The 15,988-nt window shown below is 46.7% G+C and overlaps 1 long non-coding RNA gene across 1 annotated transcript; it reads left to right on the forward strand.

The window, feature by feature from the left end:
• The first annotated feature begins 9,337 nt into the window (after nucleotides 1–9,337).
• Nucleotides 9,338–10,342, forward strand: LOC134943663 (uncharacterized). Its single transcript, XR_010181672.1, has 3 exons — nucleotides 9,338–9,468; nucleotides 9,757–9,893; nucleotides 10,182–10,342. It is a non-coding gene; the product is annotated as an uncharacterized LOC134943663 (long non-coding RNA).
• The last annotated feature ends 5,646 nt before the right edge of the window (nucleotides 10,343–15,988 follow it).

Consider the following 15,988-nt stretch of genomic DNA (forward strand, 5'->3'; position numbering starts at 1 on the left):
TTACGGCGGCGGGTCTTCTTCCTCACCTCACCAGCACACTGCTCGGCGCCATATTCTCTCCTCAGAGCGACGTTGGTCCTTCCTTCACTGCTGACAAGATCAGGGTGCAAAACGGGGGGGAAGGGGGGGGGGCCGCAGCGTTATGGGTGCTTGTTATTAATATATAAAGCACTACAAGTCTGTCACTATAAAGTTATTATTTCCCAGACTGTACTTTTGGCGCTGGGTTGTGAGTTGAAAAGTCCTCTGTTTCCCTCTGACGGATTTACTGTGGGTCTGTCCCCCATAAGCCAGTGTATCTGTGGGTAATTGGTACATGTGTGTCAACATGTCGGTGACTGAATGTTTTTCCCAAGAGGAAACTATATTAGAGACACAGACATGTATGGGGTGGCCATGTCGGCACCACCCATAACTGACTGGGTGAAAGTTTGAATGATAATGATTCATATCAGAATAAGGTTGGATAAATCTGTGTCCCAGACACAGACGTAGAGAAAATCTATGGAGAATGTGATGTTCATGACTATGCTTCTTTTCCCTCAGACCCTTCGAATTTGCAAAAATGTTGATTTGCCCAGTTACTGCACACTGATACCGACACGGATACTGATTCCTGTGTCGACCATAATGTTTCCTGATTAGATCCACTATTGGCAAAGAACATTCAGTACATGATTGTGGATATTAAGGACGTATTAACGTCACTGAGAACCCTGCTGTTCCTGACATAAGGGTCTATGTATGTATGTATGTATATATATGTATATTTATATATATGTATGTGTATATGTATATGTATATAGATTTATAATGAAAGCTGAGGTAACGTTCCTCCATCTCATGTGCTGAACGCTCTGTTTGAGAAAGTCTGGGTCAGCCCTGACAAGATGGTTGCAAATCCCCAAGAGGATTCCGGTTGTTTATTCCTTCCCACCACGGACAGAATAAAGTGGGAGTCACCCCCTGTTCTGCAAGGGGCCCTGTCACAAATCCAGCTGATCGTATGCAGGAACCTACGTTATATTCTGGTTAGTAACATACGTACGTTACTTAGTCCTGCAGTTACATGCGCATGGGTGAGTAGTAGTATTCAAAAATGGTCGGATACCTTGTCATCCGATATAGATACCCTGGAGAGAGTTGGGATACTCCTTACGTTGGGTCATATCAGGGACACTGCAGCATACTTCCGTGAGACTGCAAGGGTTAGGACTCTTGGGTTCACTGGCCAATTCCATGGCGGTCTCGGCTAGGAGGGCGTTGTGGATTCACCAATGGAATGCTGATGCTGACTCCAAGAAGAAATGAAGTCTCTTCTCTATGAAGGTGAAGCCAGGTTTGGTGACAGCCTAGTTATTTTGATCTCGGCAGCTGCCGCAGGTAAGTCAGCTTTCTTACCCTATGTTCCCTCACAGCGGAGGAAGACGCATCAGTATCGGATGCAGTCATTTCGGCCCAATAGATACACAAGACGTTAGGATTCCCCTTTCTTTGCGGGTAGAGGAAGGAGAAGAGAGAAGAGGTCCGCAGCCTATTCAAGATCACAGGAGCAGACATCATCCTCTGCTTCTGCCAAATCCACCGCATGACGCGGGGGCTCTCTTGCGGGAGCCTGCATCGGTGGGGCCACGTCTAAAACTCTTCGGTCAGTCCTGGATTAGTTTGGACCTGGACCCGTGGGTGTTACAAATAGTGTCCCAAGGGTACAAACTGGAGATTCGAGACGTTTCCCCTCACTGATTTTTCAAATCGGCCTTACCAATTCTCCTCCAGACAGGGAGGTAGTATGCGACGCAATACAAAAATTGTGTCAGAATCAGGTCATTGTCCTGGTTCCCCCGTCACAACAAGGAGAAGGCTTTTATTCAAGCGTCTTCGTGGTCCCAAAGCCAGACGTCTTGGTCAGACCAATCCTAAATCTGAAATCCCTCAATTTCTACCTAAAGAAATTAAAATTCAAGATGAAATCTCTCAGGTCAGTGATCTCCAGTCTTGAGGAAGGAGATTTCATGGTTTCAGTAGACATACTGGATGCCTACATACATGTTCCCATTTATCCTCCACGTCAGGATTGCCTGAGATTTACAATTCTGGATTGTCATTACCAATTTCAGATGTTGCCGTTTGGTCTATCCACGGCGCCAAGGATTCTCACCAAGGTAGTGACGAAAATGATGGTTCTCCTTCCCAAGCAAGGAGTCACTAGTATCCTGTACTTGGAAGTTCTCCTAATAAAGGAGTGTTTCAAGGCCAGGTTGGGGCAGAACATTGCACTATCCCTGACAGTTCTTCAACAACAGGGTTGGGTCATGAACTTCCAAAAGTCATACTTGATACCGACGACAAGATTGCCATTTCTGGAAATGATACCGGACACAGAACTACAGAGTTTTTCTTCCAGTAGAAAGGGCTCCGGAGATCCAGAGACTAGTTAAATAAATTTGGAAACCAGCAAGTGTGTCTATCCATGAATGCATACGGTTGCTGGGGATGATGGTTGCGGCCTACGAGGTCATACAGTTTGGCAGGTTACAGGCCAGAGTATTCCAGTGGGACCTGTTAGAGTCCGGATCCCACCTGCACATGCTCCGGAGGATAATCCTGTCTTCCAAGACCAGAATCTCACTCCTGTGGTGGCTGCACAACTCTCCCCTCCTAGTGAGGCACAGGTTCGGGATCCAGGACTGGACCCTAGTGACCACGGATGCAAGCCTCCGAGGCTGGAGAGCAGACACACAGGGGGGAAAAATTCCAAGGAATGGTCAAGTCAGGAAACTTGTCTCCACATAAACATTCTGGAGTTAAGAGCCATTTACAATGGCCTTCTACAAGCGGAACATCTTCTTCAAGATCTACCCGCACTGATCCAGACGGACGATGTAACAGCAGTAGCATGTAGAAACCGTCAGGACGGAATGAATCGCAGAGCGGCGGTGGCAGAAGCCACACAGATTCTCCGCTGGGAGGAAAAAGCATACAGGCGCTCTGTCAGCGATCTTCATTCCAGGAGTAGACATCTGGGAAGCAGATTTCCTCAACAAACACGATCTCCATCCAGGAGAGTGGGGCCTCCACCAAGAAGTCTTCACAGAGGTGACAAGTCGTTGGGGAGTTCCTCAAGTAGACATGATGGCATCTCGTCTCAACAAGAAGTTTCGGGGATATTGTTCCAGGTCGAGGGACCTTCATGCAATGGCAGTAGATGCACTGGTGACACCGTCGGTGTTTCGGTCGGTATATGTATTCCCTCCATTACCTCTCATTCCAAAAGTTCTAAAGATGAGTGACCCTCGTTGTCCCAGACTGGCCAAGGAGGGCTTGATATCCAGATCTTCAGAAAGCACTCATTGGTGTTCCCTGGCCTATCCCCTGCATGAGGACCTGTTACAGCAGAGGCCGTACGTATATCAATCCTTACCGCAGATATGTTTGACGGCATGACGGTTGAACACCTAATCCTATCCATAAGGGTATTTCCAGTGAAGTCATTCCCACAATTTTTCTGGCCACAAAATGGGTAACGTCTAAACATTACCACCCTATTTGGAGAAAATGTGTTTCTTGATGTGAATACATGAAGGCTCCTACGGAAGGTTTTCAGCTAGGACGTTTTCTCCATTTTTCTACAAGCAGGTGTGTGAATGCGGTTCTAAATTGGGCTCAATTAAGGTACAGTCTCAGCCTTAGCAGTTTTCTTTCAGAAACAATTGGCCTCCATTCCAGAAGTTCAGACTTTCGTGGAAGGCGTGTTGCCCATCCAACCTCCATTGTGCCTCCAGTGGCACCATGGGATCTGAATGTGGGTTGCAGTTCATTCAATCACATTGATTTGAACCTTTATATAAGCTGGAGTTGTAGTTCCTCACTTGGAAAGTGGTCATCCCATTTGGCCTTGGCATCTGCAAGGCGGAGGTCTGAGTTAGCGGCCTTGTCTCACAAGAGCCCTTGTTTGATCTTCCATGAAGATAGTGCAGAATTGAGAACAAGTCAACATTATCTGCCAATGGGGGTTTCTTCTTTCCACATGAACCAACCTATTGTGGTGCTTGTGGCCACTGACGCCTTCGTTGAGTCAAAGTTTCTGGATGTGGTCAGAACTTTGAAGTTTTATGTCGCCTGAACGGCTCCGATTGGGAAAACAGAGACTCTGTTTGTTCTGTATGCTCCCAACAAGTTGGGTGTCCTGCTTCCAAGCAGACCATTGCGCGCTGGATCTGTGGTACGATTCAGCATGCTCATTACACGGCAGGATTGCCGTTACCGAAATCGGTGAAGGCCCATTCTACTAGAAAGGTGGGCTCGTCCTGGGCGGCTGCATGGGGGGGTCTCGGCATTGCAACTTTGCCGAGCAGCTACTTGGAAAACACATTTGCTAAGTTTTACAAGTTTGATACCTTGGCCGATGATGACCTCAAGTTTGGTCATTCGGTGCTGCAGAGTCGTCCGCACTCTCCCGCCCGTTCTAGAGCTTTGGTATAACCCCATGGTTCTGAATGTGACCCCAGCATCCTCTAGGACGTATGAGAAAATAGGATTTTAATACCTCCCGGTAAATCCTTTTCTCTTAGTCCGTAGAGGATGCTGGGCGCCCGTCCCGGTGCGTACTTTATCTGCAGCATTAATTGTGGTTACACACATGTTGTGTTGCGGTTCTTGGGGGTAATTCCAAGTTGATCGCAGCAGGAAATTTTTTAGCAGTTGGGCAAAACCATGTGCACTGCAGGGGAGGCAGATATAACATGTGCAGAGAGAGATAGATTTGGGTGTGGTGAGTTCAATCTGCAATCTAAATTGCAGTATAAAAATAAAGCAGCCAGTATTTACCCTGCACAGAAACAAAATAACCCACCCAAATCTAACTCTCTCTGCAAATGTTATATCTGCCCCCCCTGCAGTGCACATGGTTTTGCCCAACTGCTAAAAAAATGTCCTGCTGCGATCAACTTGGAATTCCCCCCCTTGTCAGCATGTTGCAGCAATTGTTCATGCAGTTGGCTTGTGTTCTGTTGAATGCCACGTTCTGCGGCATGCTTAAGGTGTGAGCTGGTAAGATGCTCACCTTGGTTTAACAATAAGTCCTTTCCTCGAAATGTCCGTCTCCCTGGGCACAGTTCCTATAACTGGAGTCTGGAGGAGGGGCATAGAGGGAGGAGCCAGTTCACACCCTTTGAAAGTCTTAAAGTGCCCATGTCTCCTGCGGATCCCGTCTATACCCCCCATGGTTCTGAATGTGACCCAGCATCCTCTACGGACTAAGAGAAAAGGATTTACCGGTAGTAGGTATTAAAATCCTATTATATATATATATATATATATATATACACATATATATATATATACTCACACTATGACGGGCTGCACTCAGAGACTTGCAGCATAGTTGCATAAATACCCCGTAGGGTGTACTTTAATGTGGTGATGTTTCGGGGACTTCTCCCCTTCTTCAGACAAAGCAATGTGGCAAACAGTGACAATAAATAGACAACTAAATTAGTGACCTTACCCCCTCCTCGTTTGCGTCAGCGAGTCCCTGGTCCCTCCGGCCGCCTTTCTGCAACGGGCACTTCCGGTCACGGCTCCCTCTTCACGACAGAAGTGACATCACCCGTCCGGCTTCGGGGACCATGGCAACCGGCTGCAAACAAACAGCGATGTGAGGAGTGAGGCTGGAGAGAGATGGGCTATGAGCTTGTGGCCTACTGGAGAGGGATAGGGGGTCCCAAAATCGTGTGGGTATATACATATATATCCCCTCATTCTATATATATATATATATATATATATATACAGTGGGGCAAAAAAGTATTTGGACAGCCACTGATTGTGCAAGGTGACCCACTTGAAAAGATGAGAGAGGTCTGTAATTTCCATCATAGGTACACTTCAACTGTGAGAGACAGAATCTGAAAGAAAATGCCCCAGGAAATCACATTGTATGATTTTTAAACAATTTACTTGCATATTCTTGTGGAAAATAAATATTTGGACACCTACAGTACCAAACAGCAAGATTTCTGGCTCTCACAGACCTGTTACTTCTTCTTTAAGAAGCTCTTCTATCCTCCACTCGTTACCTGTATTAATGGCACCTGTTTGAACTGGTTATCTGTATAAAAGACACCTGTCCACACCCTCAAACAGTCAGACTGCTACCTCTCCACCATGGCCAAGACCAGAGAGCTGTTTAAGGACACCAGGGACAAAATTGTAGAGCTGCACAAGGCTGGGATGAGCTACTCGACATTAGGTAAGCAGCTTGGTGAGAAGAGATCAACTGTTGGCGCAATTATTAAAAAATGGAAAAAATACAAGATCACTGACAATCTCCCTCGACCTGGGGCTCCATGCAAGATCTCACCTCGTGGGGTATCAGTGATCTTGAGAACGGTGAGGAATCAGCCCAGAACTACACAGGGGGACCTGGTCAATGACCTCAAGAGAGCTGGGACCACAGTCACAAAGGTTACCATTAGTAACACACTACGTCGTCATGGATTGAAATCCTCTAGCGCCCGAAAAGGTCCCCCTGCTTAAGCCAGCACATGTCCAGGCCCGTCTAAAGTTTGCCAGTGACCATCTGGATGATCCAGAGGAGGATTGGGAGAATGTAATGTGGTCAGATGAGAGCAAAATTGAACTTTTTGGTATAAACTCCACTCGCCGTGTTTGGAGGGAGAAGAATGATGAATGGCATCCCAAGAACACCATACCCACTGTGAAGCATGGGGGTGGAAACATCATGCTTTGGGGCTGCTTTTCTGCAAAGGGGACAGGACGACTGATCCGTATTAAGGAGAGGATGAATGGGACCATGTATCGTGTGATTTTGGGCAAAAACCTCCTTCCCTCAGTAAGAGCATTTAAGATGGAACGTGGCTAGGTCTTCCAGCATGACAATGACCCCAAACACACCGCCCGGGCAACTAAGGAGTGGCTCCGTAAGAAGCATTTCAAGGTCCTGGAGTGGCCTAGCCAGTCTCCAGACCTCAACCCAATAGAAAATCTGTGGAGGGAGTTGAAAGTCCGTGTTGCCTGGCGACAGCCCCGAAACATGACAGATCTAGAGATAGGGGTATATTCAATTGCGGTCGAATTCATGAAATTGTCGAAAAATGGGTAATTTTCGTCAAAATAAACCTGTCGAATTGGATTCAACAATTCAATACAGTACTTTTCGACAAAAAACCTGCCGTTTAATTTTCGACTTTTTTTCAATTCGACTTTTTTTCAATTCGACATGTCTGCAATGGTAAAAATGCGGCTTTTCGACAAAAGTATATTCAATTGAAGAATGTCGATTCGACAACAGTGCTTTTCGACAGTCATTTCGTCAATTTCATTCCGCCTCATTTTTCTGTCGTGAGCTGATAACATTTTTTAATAACATGTATTTTTTGGTGCATTTTTGATTGCTAATAGTATATATATTTATATTTGAAGGGATTATCTACTGCTTTGTCTATTTATGACCCAGAAGTATTATTTAATTGATTTTTTTAAAGAATATTTTTTCCTGCTCTCGGCTGAGGGAAATGTACCAATGATTCCACAGTTTTACCCAGGATACACTGCTGCAAAGCCACTCCTCTCTCCTCACTCCTGTTTTTGAGACTTCAGGGAGAGGAGCCATTACAGTCAGCTCTCTTGTGGAATCTTTTTTTAGGACAATCCCTGCGTTTTACCACATTTATATCCTATTTTTGTACTGACTACAATAATGGAGCCTTTTTCTGACCAGATTGTGATGTTCATGCTGGCTGCAAGTATGCAGGAAGAAAGGGCTGCTGAACATCAGGATCAAGGTCAGCAAATGTCTGCATTGGGTGAGTCAGTAGTGCGTGTTTCATTTCCACGTCCACGCCAGTATCTCACTAGGCGTGAACTGGAGGATCTCAGCGAGTTCGAGGTGATTCAAAATTATCGCTTATCGACTCGCGAAATATATTCGCTGTACGATCTGTTGGAGGCCGACCTGGATCCTCGGGCACAGACCAATCGCACAGTCAGTGGTTTCCAAAAACTGCTGGCTACATTAAATTTTTTGGCGTCAGGCACATTCCAGCCTACTTTGTCTCAAACATGCGGTTTTTCACAGCCGACACTGTCGCGTTTTATAACCCAAGTCATTAGGGCTTTCCGCAAATTGACGACCCAGTTTATCAGATTTCCACATACAGTCAGCGGATGGCATGAGATCCAATTAGGCTTTTTCACCGAACACAAATTTCCCAATGTTCTGGGCACGATTGACTGTACCCACGTGCAGATCAGGTCGCCACGGAATTCGGAAGAACCGAAAATGCTTCCATTCCATGAATATACAGGCGGTCTGTGATGTCAATATGAAATTTACCAATATTTTTGTGGGATTTCCTGGGTCATCTCACTACTCCTTCATCCTAAGCCAGTCATTGCTATTTGACGATTTCGAGACAGGAAAAATGCAGAGTGGCTGGCTGTTAGGTATTTTTTATTATTATTATTATTATTATTATTATTATTATTTTTTTATATTACCCACCGTTTTTCTTTGTCCCATAGGCGATGCGGGTTATCCCAACAAATCTTGGCTCTTGACCCCATTGTCTAATCCTGTTGGTGAAGCTGAAGAACGGTACCAAGAGACACACATTGCATCGAGGGGAGTAATTGAGCTTGCCTTCTGTGTACTTAAAAGCCGGTTTAGATGTTTAGACACTTCCGGTGGTGCTCTTTTGTACTCACCGGCGAAGGTTTGCGGCATGGTAAATGCATGTTATATTTTATACAACATATGTGTCGCAAACCGTTTGCCGGTGACTCTTTGTCGCAGGGCTTTCCGACTCTGGAACCATTCTTCTGCTCCACCGGTGGGTATGGATGAAGGAGATGATTCTCGAAGGACACTGATCAACACTTTTTTCCCCACTGCCTGTGAGTATACTTGTAATATTTGTATTTTTCTGGAAACTGAGATTATCATATTCTAAATTTTTTTATTTATTTATGTATTACAGAGTTGCACAGTTTACGTCCTGTTGACGGCCCTTTCCAGGAATATTTTCGTCCTGTTGACGCCCTGTTACCCCCAGTTTTTTCCTGTTGTTGGGTTGCCGCAGTTATTGGGCCAGTTTACCCCCCTCTACCATGGACATCCTACTTGTGATGTGGACCTGAACCACCGCCATGTTACAGAGTCACTCTTTCAGGTGAGATGTAATGGCCAAAACTCCATCTTGTCTGAGTAACCTGTGTGTATGCGCAGTGTTGCTGGGACCTCTTGTTCTTTCCCAGGGTGGAGGAAACGCTCTCAAATTACCTGGTACTTAATCCTTTTTCACTTCCACAGGTCTTGCGGAGTATCCTTCCCAAGTTGTAGTAACCAGCGTGGATGTGAGGTGACACGACAGTTCCCCTGCTGTACCATGGGCGACCTACTTGTGATGTGGACCTGAACCTCCGCCATGTAGCAGACACCCTCCTCAGGTGAGATGTATTGCCCAAAACTCCCTCTTGTCCAAGTAACCCAGGCATGTCCAAACTGCGCCCCTCCGTCATTTGCAAAACTGCATATCAAATCATGCCCTGACACAGCAATGCTTACGCTGTGTTAGGGCATGCTGGGATGTGTAGTTTCTCAAGTGCGGGAGGATTGCATTTGGGACTAAGGCTGATGTAACCTGTTTGTTTGCAAATGTTGCTGATACCTTGTCTTTTCCACGAAGGATGACACTATTCCAAATACCTGGAACCTCATACTATTCTCTTCCACAGGTCTTGCGGAGTATCCTTCCCAAGTTGCATTAACCAGCGTGGATGTGAGGTGACACGACAGTTCCCCTGCTGTACCATGGGCAACCTACTTGTGATGTGGACCTGAACCTCCGCCATGTAGCAGACACCCCCCTCAGGTGAGATGTATTGCCCAAAACTCCCTCTTGTCCAAGTAACCCAGGTATGTCCAAACTGTGTCCCTCCGTCATTTGCAAAACTGCATATCAAATCATGCCCTGACACAGCAATGCTTACGCTGTGTTAGGGCATGCTGGGATGTGTAGTTTCTCAAGTGCCGGAGGATTGCATTTGGGACAAAGGCCGATGTAACCTGTTTGTTTGCAAATGTTGCTGGTACCTTGTCTTTTCCACGAAGGATGACACTATTCCAAATACCTGGAACCTCATACTATTCTCTTACACAGGTCTTACGGAGTATCCTTCCCAAGTTGCATTAACCAGCGTGGATGTGAGGTGACACGACAGTTCCCCTGCTGTACCATGGGCTACCTACCACAATACCTTCGATACCACCGCATCTCTGAAATGCCCTATTTTACATTTCATGTACTAATAGTTTAAAGAAAACACACAAAACTTCTCAAATTATTGCAGAATATTACACTTAAATTTTATTTTGTAATAAAAAAATAAACTAATAAAACAAAAAAGAAGTGTTTGTTCTTTATAAATTCCTTTTTCTTGTGTAGATACAGTATCTGTTAAAAAAAAAAGAAATTCCATATTAATTAAAGACACTGTAATGATGTCATGTTCACATTCCTTTCCCAAGAACATTTGTGGAACCACACAGTCCAGCATGACCCATTGCTGGACTGTGTTGTTCCCCAAGGACAGGCGGTCCAAAGTGGCAGAGTGGTGTAAGTGTTCAGCACTTTGACACGCCTGCACTTATGGAACCACACAGTCCGGCATGACCCATTGCTGGACTGTGTTGTTCCCCAAGGACAGGCGGTCCAAAGTGGCAGAGTGGTGTCAGTGTTTAGCACTTTGACACGCCTGCACTTGTGGAACCACACAGTCCAGCATGACCCATTGCTGGACTGTGTTGTTCCCCAAGGACAGGCAGTCCAAAGTGGCAGAGTGGTGTCAGTGTTCAGCACATTGACACGCCTGCACTTATGGAACCACACAGTCCAGCATGACCCATTGCTGGACTGTGTTGTTCCCCAAGGACAGGCGGTCCAAAGTGGCAGAGTGGTGTCAGTGTTCAGCACTTTGACACGCCTGCACTTATGGAACCACACAGTCCAGCATGACCCATTGCTGGACTGCGTTGTTCCCCAAGGGCAGGCGGTCCAAAGTGGCAGAGTGGTGTTAGTGTTCAGCACATTGACACGCCTGCACTTGTGGAACCATGCAGTCCAGCATGACCCATTGCTGGACTGTGTTGTTCCCCAAGGACAGGCGGTCCAAAGTGGCAGAGTGGTGTCAGTGTTCAGCACTTTGACACGCCTGCACTTATGGAACCACACAGTCCAGCATGACCCATTGCTGGACTGTGTTGTTCCCCAAGGGCAGGCAGTCCAAAGTGGCAGAGTGGTGTCAGTGTTCAGCACTTTGACACGCCTGCACTTGTGGAACCACGCAGTCCAGCATGACCCATTGCTGGACTGTGTTGTTCCCCAAGGGCAGGCGGGACAAAGTTTCTTGAATATATACATTGAAACATGGCTTTACTCACCTTGGTACGCACAACACAAACTACGCCGTCCACTTCAATTTTTCACCCAATCCTATGAAGAAGACAAAAATAAATACTAGTGAATAGTAAATTCACACAACAGTGAAAGCCAAATTTACACCAATTCAAAATGGAGGGTTTTTTAAAAATAAATAAAGTGGTATCAGAATAGCTCTTTGGCCCATCATATATGTAACCACAAGGAGCTTTCATGTATGTCTAGACATATAGCTCCTTGGTAGTACCCGGTCGGGGGTGGGGGAGGCCAACACAAATTTAAAACAATAGTACGATGTCCTGGGTGGCTGTGGAGTGCATTGAGTTGGCCTTGGTGGCCGAGCTGGTGTAGATGTTGCGGCCGGTGTTGGTGGTGGAGGCATCTGGTAGGTGGGGTACATCCCTGTATATCCTTGGTACAGCTGTGTGTCCATAGCAGGATTGTGGTGGAGCAAGGGCAGGAGGCTTCAGTGTGGCTTGCGGTGGCGGATGTGGTGGTTGACCAGCGTGTTGATGAGCTGGTTCTGGGACCTCATCGTAGATCATCTGTAGCGTTGTTGCGATGATCTGGTGGCTGGCTGCCGAATGTCGTTGGCTCTCCGACATATTCTGAATGCTGTGTGCTTGGCATGCAGTGTTATCCACCAGCTGGTTGATGGATGTGACCAGAACGTGAAGGATGTCCATATTCTCCCTGTGATCTGCTTGCCTGGTCTTTCGCATTTCTACCGTGCTGTCGGTAAGAGCCTTTTGCATTTCAACCATACCGTTGCCATCTTCTCCATTGTCTTCTCAATGGCGTCCAGTCTGGTATCAACGACAAACGTGTAATTATCCTGGCGGGCATTCATCTCCTCTGCCAGGGTGTTTACCCTCTGAACATTTGAGGGATCCTGCCCTTGCTGAATGTCTGCCACCAATTGCATTTGTGCAGCTGAAAAGAAAATTAGAAATTAGAATACACATTCATACATATGTTTGAAGGTTCACAATTTGTTAGATAATTACTCACACAGGGATGTAGAAACAGCGGGCTGCTGCACTTCAACCTCGTCGTCCGACTCATCCTGTAATAGATCCGGCCTGAAGTAGGGATCAATCCCTGACGCAAATCCGCTGCTGGACCGTGGCACCTCTGTTTGCAAAAGAAAAAACACAACAATAAAGTTAACTATACAAAAATGGTGACCCGCCACACCTAAAAAAAAAAAAAAATTTACCTTCTCCATCCTGTGGTGCCGCTGCTCCAGGAGCTTCACTGGTCCTCATTTCTGGAGACTTTTCTTGGGTATGGCTGGATGCGTCTGCACGGCTGTCATCAAACCCTAGAAAAGTCTCATCAGTTAACCCTGTCGACTCAAACAGTTCAGGTGATGGGTCCACAAGGGTAGTGTCTTCTTGAGGCTCTTGTGTCACAGTCCCAGAGCTCCTGGAGAGATCACGAGCTGGTAATGCCCTGCGCGCAGGAGATGTAGTTTGGCGCCCAGCTGGTGGTGTGGTCGCCGACAGTGTCTGGTACGCAGGTGACGTTCTGCGCGCTGATGTCTGACGCGCAGGTGATGGTCTGCGCGCTGACGATGTCTGGCGCGCAGGTGACTTTCTGCGCGCTGATGATGATGTCTGTCACGCAGATGATGGTCTGCACGCTGACAATGTCTGGCGCGCAGGTGATGGTCTGCGCGCTGCTGATGCTTGCTGCGCAGGTGATGGTCCGCGCGCTGCTGCCGATGCCTGCTGCGCAGGTGATGGTCCGCGCGCTGCCGATGTCCTGCGCGCAGGTGATGTCCCCTGGGCAGGCATGTCTGGGGGAAAGAACAAACACATTAGCAAATAAAAAAAAAATTGTTTAGTACAGCTCATCTGAATGTATTTTTACCATCACGCCTCCTTTTGGACTGCTTGTCTCCCGCCGTCTTCCGTCTTCTGGGCGGTTCTTCTTCCTCCTCGTGAAAGCAAGCAGGACGGCTGGAGTCCACACCTCCGCGAACTCCTTGGACCATGACAGGGTTCATGCGCCTTTTTATAACTTCCTCCCAGGGAAGCCACTTCAAATTGAGAGCCGGATCACATCCCGTAGCTGTCTCATGTCGGCGCTGAATCCCCATCTTTTTCTTGGTCTGTCTACGGCAATCACTGTGCCGCTTCATGCAGTTTCTGGTGCTCCGGTGGTTTCCAGATACTGCAGTGACTTGTCACGCGATGGCATCCCAGATGTTTCGCTTTGTCTTAGCTGCTGTGGTCTGTGCCCTTGGTCCATACAGAACGTCGTAGGACCTGTCGATGCCATCCACTAGGGCACAGTTTTCCGCCTCGGTGTATCTGGGTCCACGCGGATTCTTCTGTCCTGTGTCTTTACCAGAGGCTTCCTCCTCCGACTGATCCTCTGGCTGGCTTCTTGCCTTTAGGGATAAAAAACATGCAATTAATGCTAACAATGATCTGTATGTCCCTGGAAGTGTGTCAGTATCCCTGGCAGTGCGCAAAGATACCTGTAGGTGTGCCTGGCAGTGCGCAAACTAGCCCATGGGTGTGTCAAGTTGGATGCTATTGTGTCTGCAGGTGTTGTCAGTAATTACCTGTCTAGGCCTTTTCTTTTTCTTTCTCTTTTCCGTTTGGTCCCTTGACGACCGCGGCTGATCGCTGGATGCCTGTTCGGTCGTCTCCTCCTCCTGGGTCAGCTCCCACTCCTCGTTGCTGTCCAGCGATAATTCTTCTGAGGGGTGGGGGGAAGGGGGGGATCGGGGGCGCTTGTCCCTGGACATCTCTGGTGTAAAAATAAAAAGTTTTTTTTACAAATTTAACCCACATTACATAATTACATGCAAACACACATGTCATGCTGCTGGGACCACAGTGCCCAAACAGGACCATACACACATTCGCACATAGAAAACCACGGCCAAACTGGCAAAAAGCAAGTAAATGTGCCAGCAGCATGACATGTTGGGGTGCAGCAGTGCTGAAGCATGACCAAACTTAAAAAGAAACATGAAAAAAATACCAAAAAGCTATTAGAGGCACCCCAACATGACATGCTGCTGGGACCCCAGTGCTCAAGCAGGACCAAACACACATATATAATAAAATAAAAATTAAAAAATTGCAAAACCTCACCCAAACAAGCCAAAAAAACATTAAATGCATCCCTGCACTCCAACTTGTTATGCTGGTGGTACACCAGCATACCTCCCAACTGTCCCGATTTTCGCGGGACAGTCCCGTTTTTTGGGGACTGTCCCGCTGTCCCACCCGCGGTGGGGGTGGGGGGGGGCAGTTGGGAGTCTCTGTCTCTCGCTGCCCTGCTTAACAGAGCAGCGGTGAATAGACGCTGTGCGCATGCACTGGAGTCTGAGGGAGAGGGGGCTTGCTCAGCAGATACTGAAGAAGAGTTGTTGCGTAATACACGTAAAAATTGAGAAATCGGCATACTTTCTTTGAGATTCTCAGAGTGATGGCTGGTGGCAAACAGCAATGTATTGCGATCAGTCTGTTTACGATATAACGTGGAACCCAAACGGTTCTGTTCACGGAAAATTGTGACATCTAGAAAATTCATAGATTCATAATCAATCTGATGTGTAAAACGGATGGGACTATCAATACAATTAAGGAATTGGACCATGTTGCAGAACTCACTCTCGGTACCCTTCACAAAATGAAAATATCATCTATATAACGCCCAAAATAGGCGAGCTTGTCACCAAAGTTAGGAAGAATGTTAATAGTAAAAGTTATGTTTTACATGGTCTCATGTTATAGAATATTGTTATGTATGTTGCCAAAATTAGAGACATCAGACATGCCCATTACAGTCCAGTGAAGCCCGTGATTAACCTCTTGTACTATTATTTTTTCATGTTTACTTCCAGTGGAGCGTCGTGCCGAATCTATATGTTTATATTTTACATAAACGGGCGCCTGTTCCGCCCGTCCGTTTTCTATTTAGGTCGGTCACCATGTCGACGTGATGTCACGTCCTGTCTATGGTGTGTCATTTCCGCCTTGTGTGCGTTCCAAGTATTGGAACGCATGAGTCATGTTTATTAAGCTATTCCTTGCTTGTATAGTGGTAGTCGCGGGTTCCCATGGCGACGTGATGTCACGTCCGTCTTTAGTCGGGTCACTTCCGCCTTCCGCATGCGTTCCAGGTGCTGGAACGCACGGATACTTCCTGTTTGGCGTTTTATGTCATTTGGTTTGTTTTGCGCTGCTTGTGACTTATTGTCTTCACTTTTTATGGTTAATACAGCTACCATCCTGTGCCTATTGCATTGCTATGTGTATCTAGCTATTTGAGCAAGCAGTATTCGTAGTTTGGTGTGTTTGTTACAACACAGGAAGTGGATGTGGGCGTGTCTGATGCTCTCTAATAGATGGGAGTATAAATATCACACATTAATGAGCTGGCTGGACATGCTGCCTTTGGTGTCCTGCTGTCTACAGTAATTTGCTGATGTCTAGACAAAGATCACTGGGATGTGATCGAAACGTTGACTGACTTCATGATGTGGTAATAAATAACCTTTGACC

The sequence above is a fragment of the Pseudophryne corroboree genome, chromosome 7 (genome assembly GCF_028390025.1).
Source record: "Pseudophryne corroboree isolate aPseCor3 chromosome 7, aPseCor3.hap2, whole genome shotgun sequence".
Lineage (NCBI taxonomy): Eukaryota > Metazoa > Chordata > Amphibia > Anura > Myobatrachidae > Pseudophryne > Pseudophryne corroboree.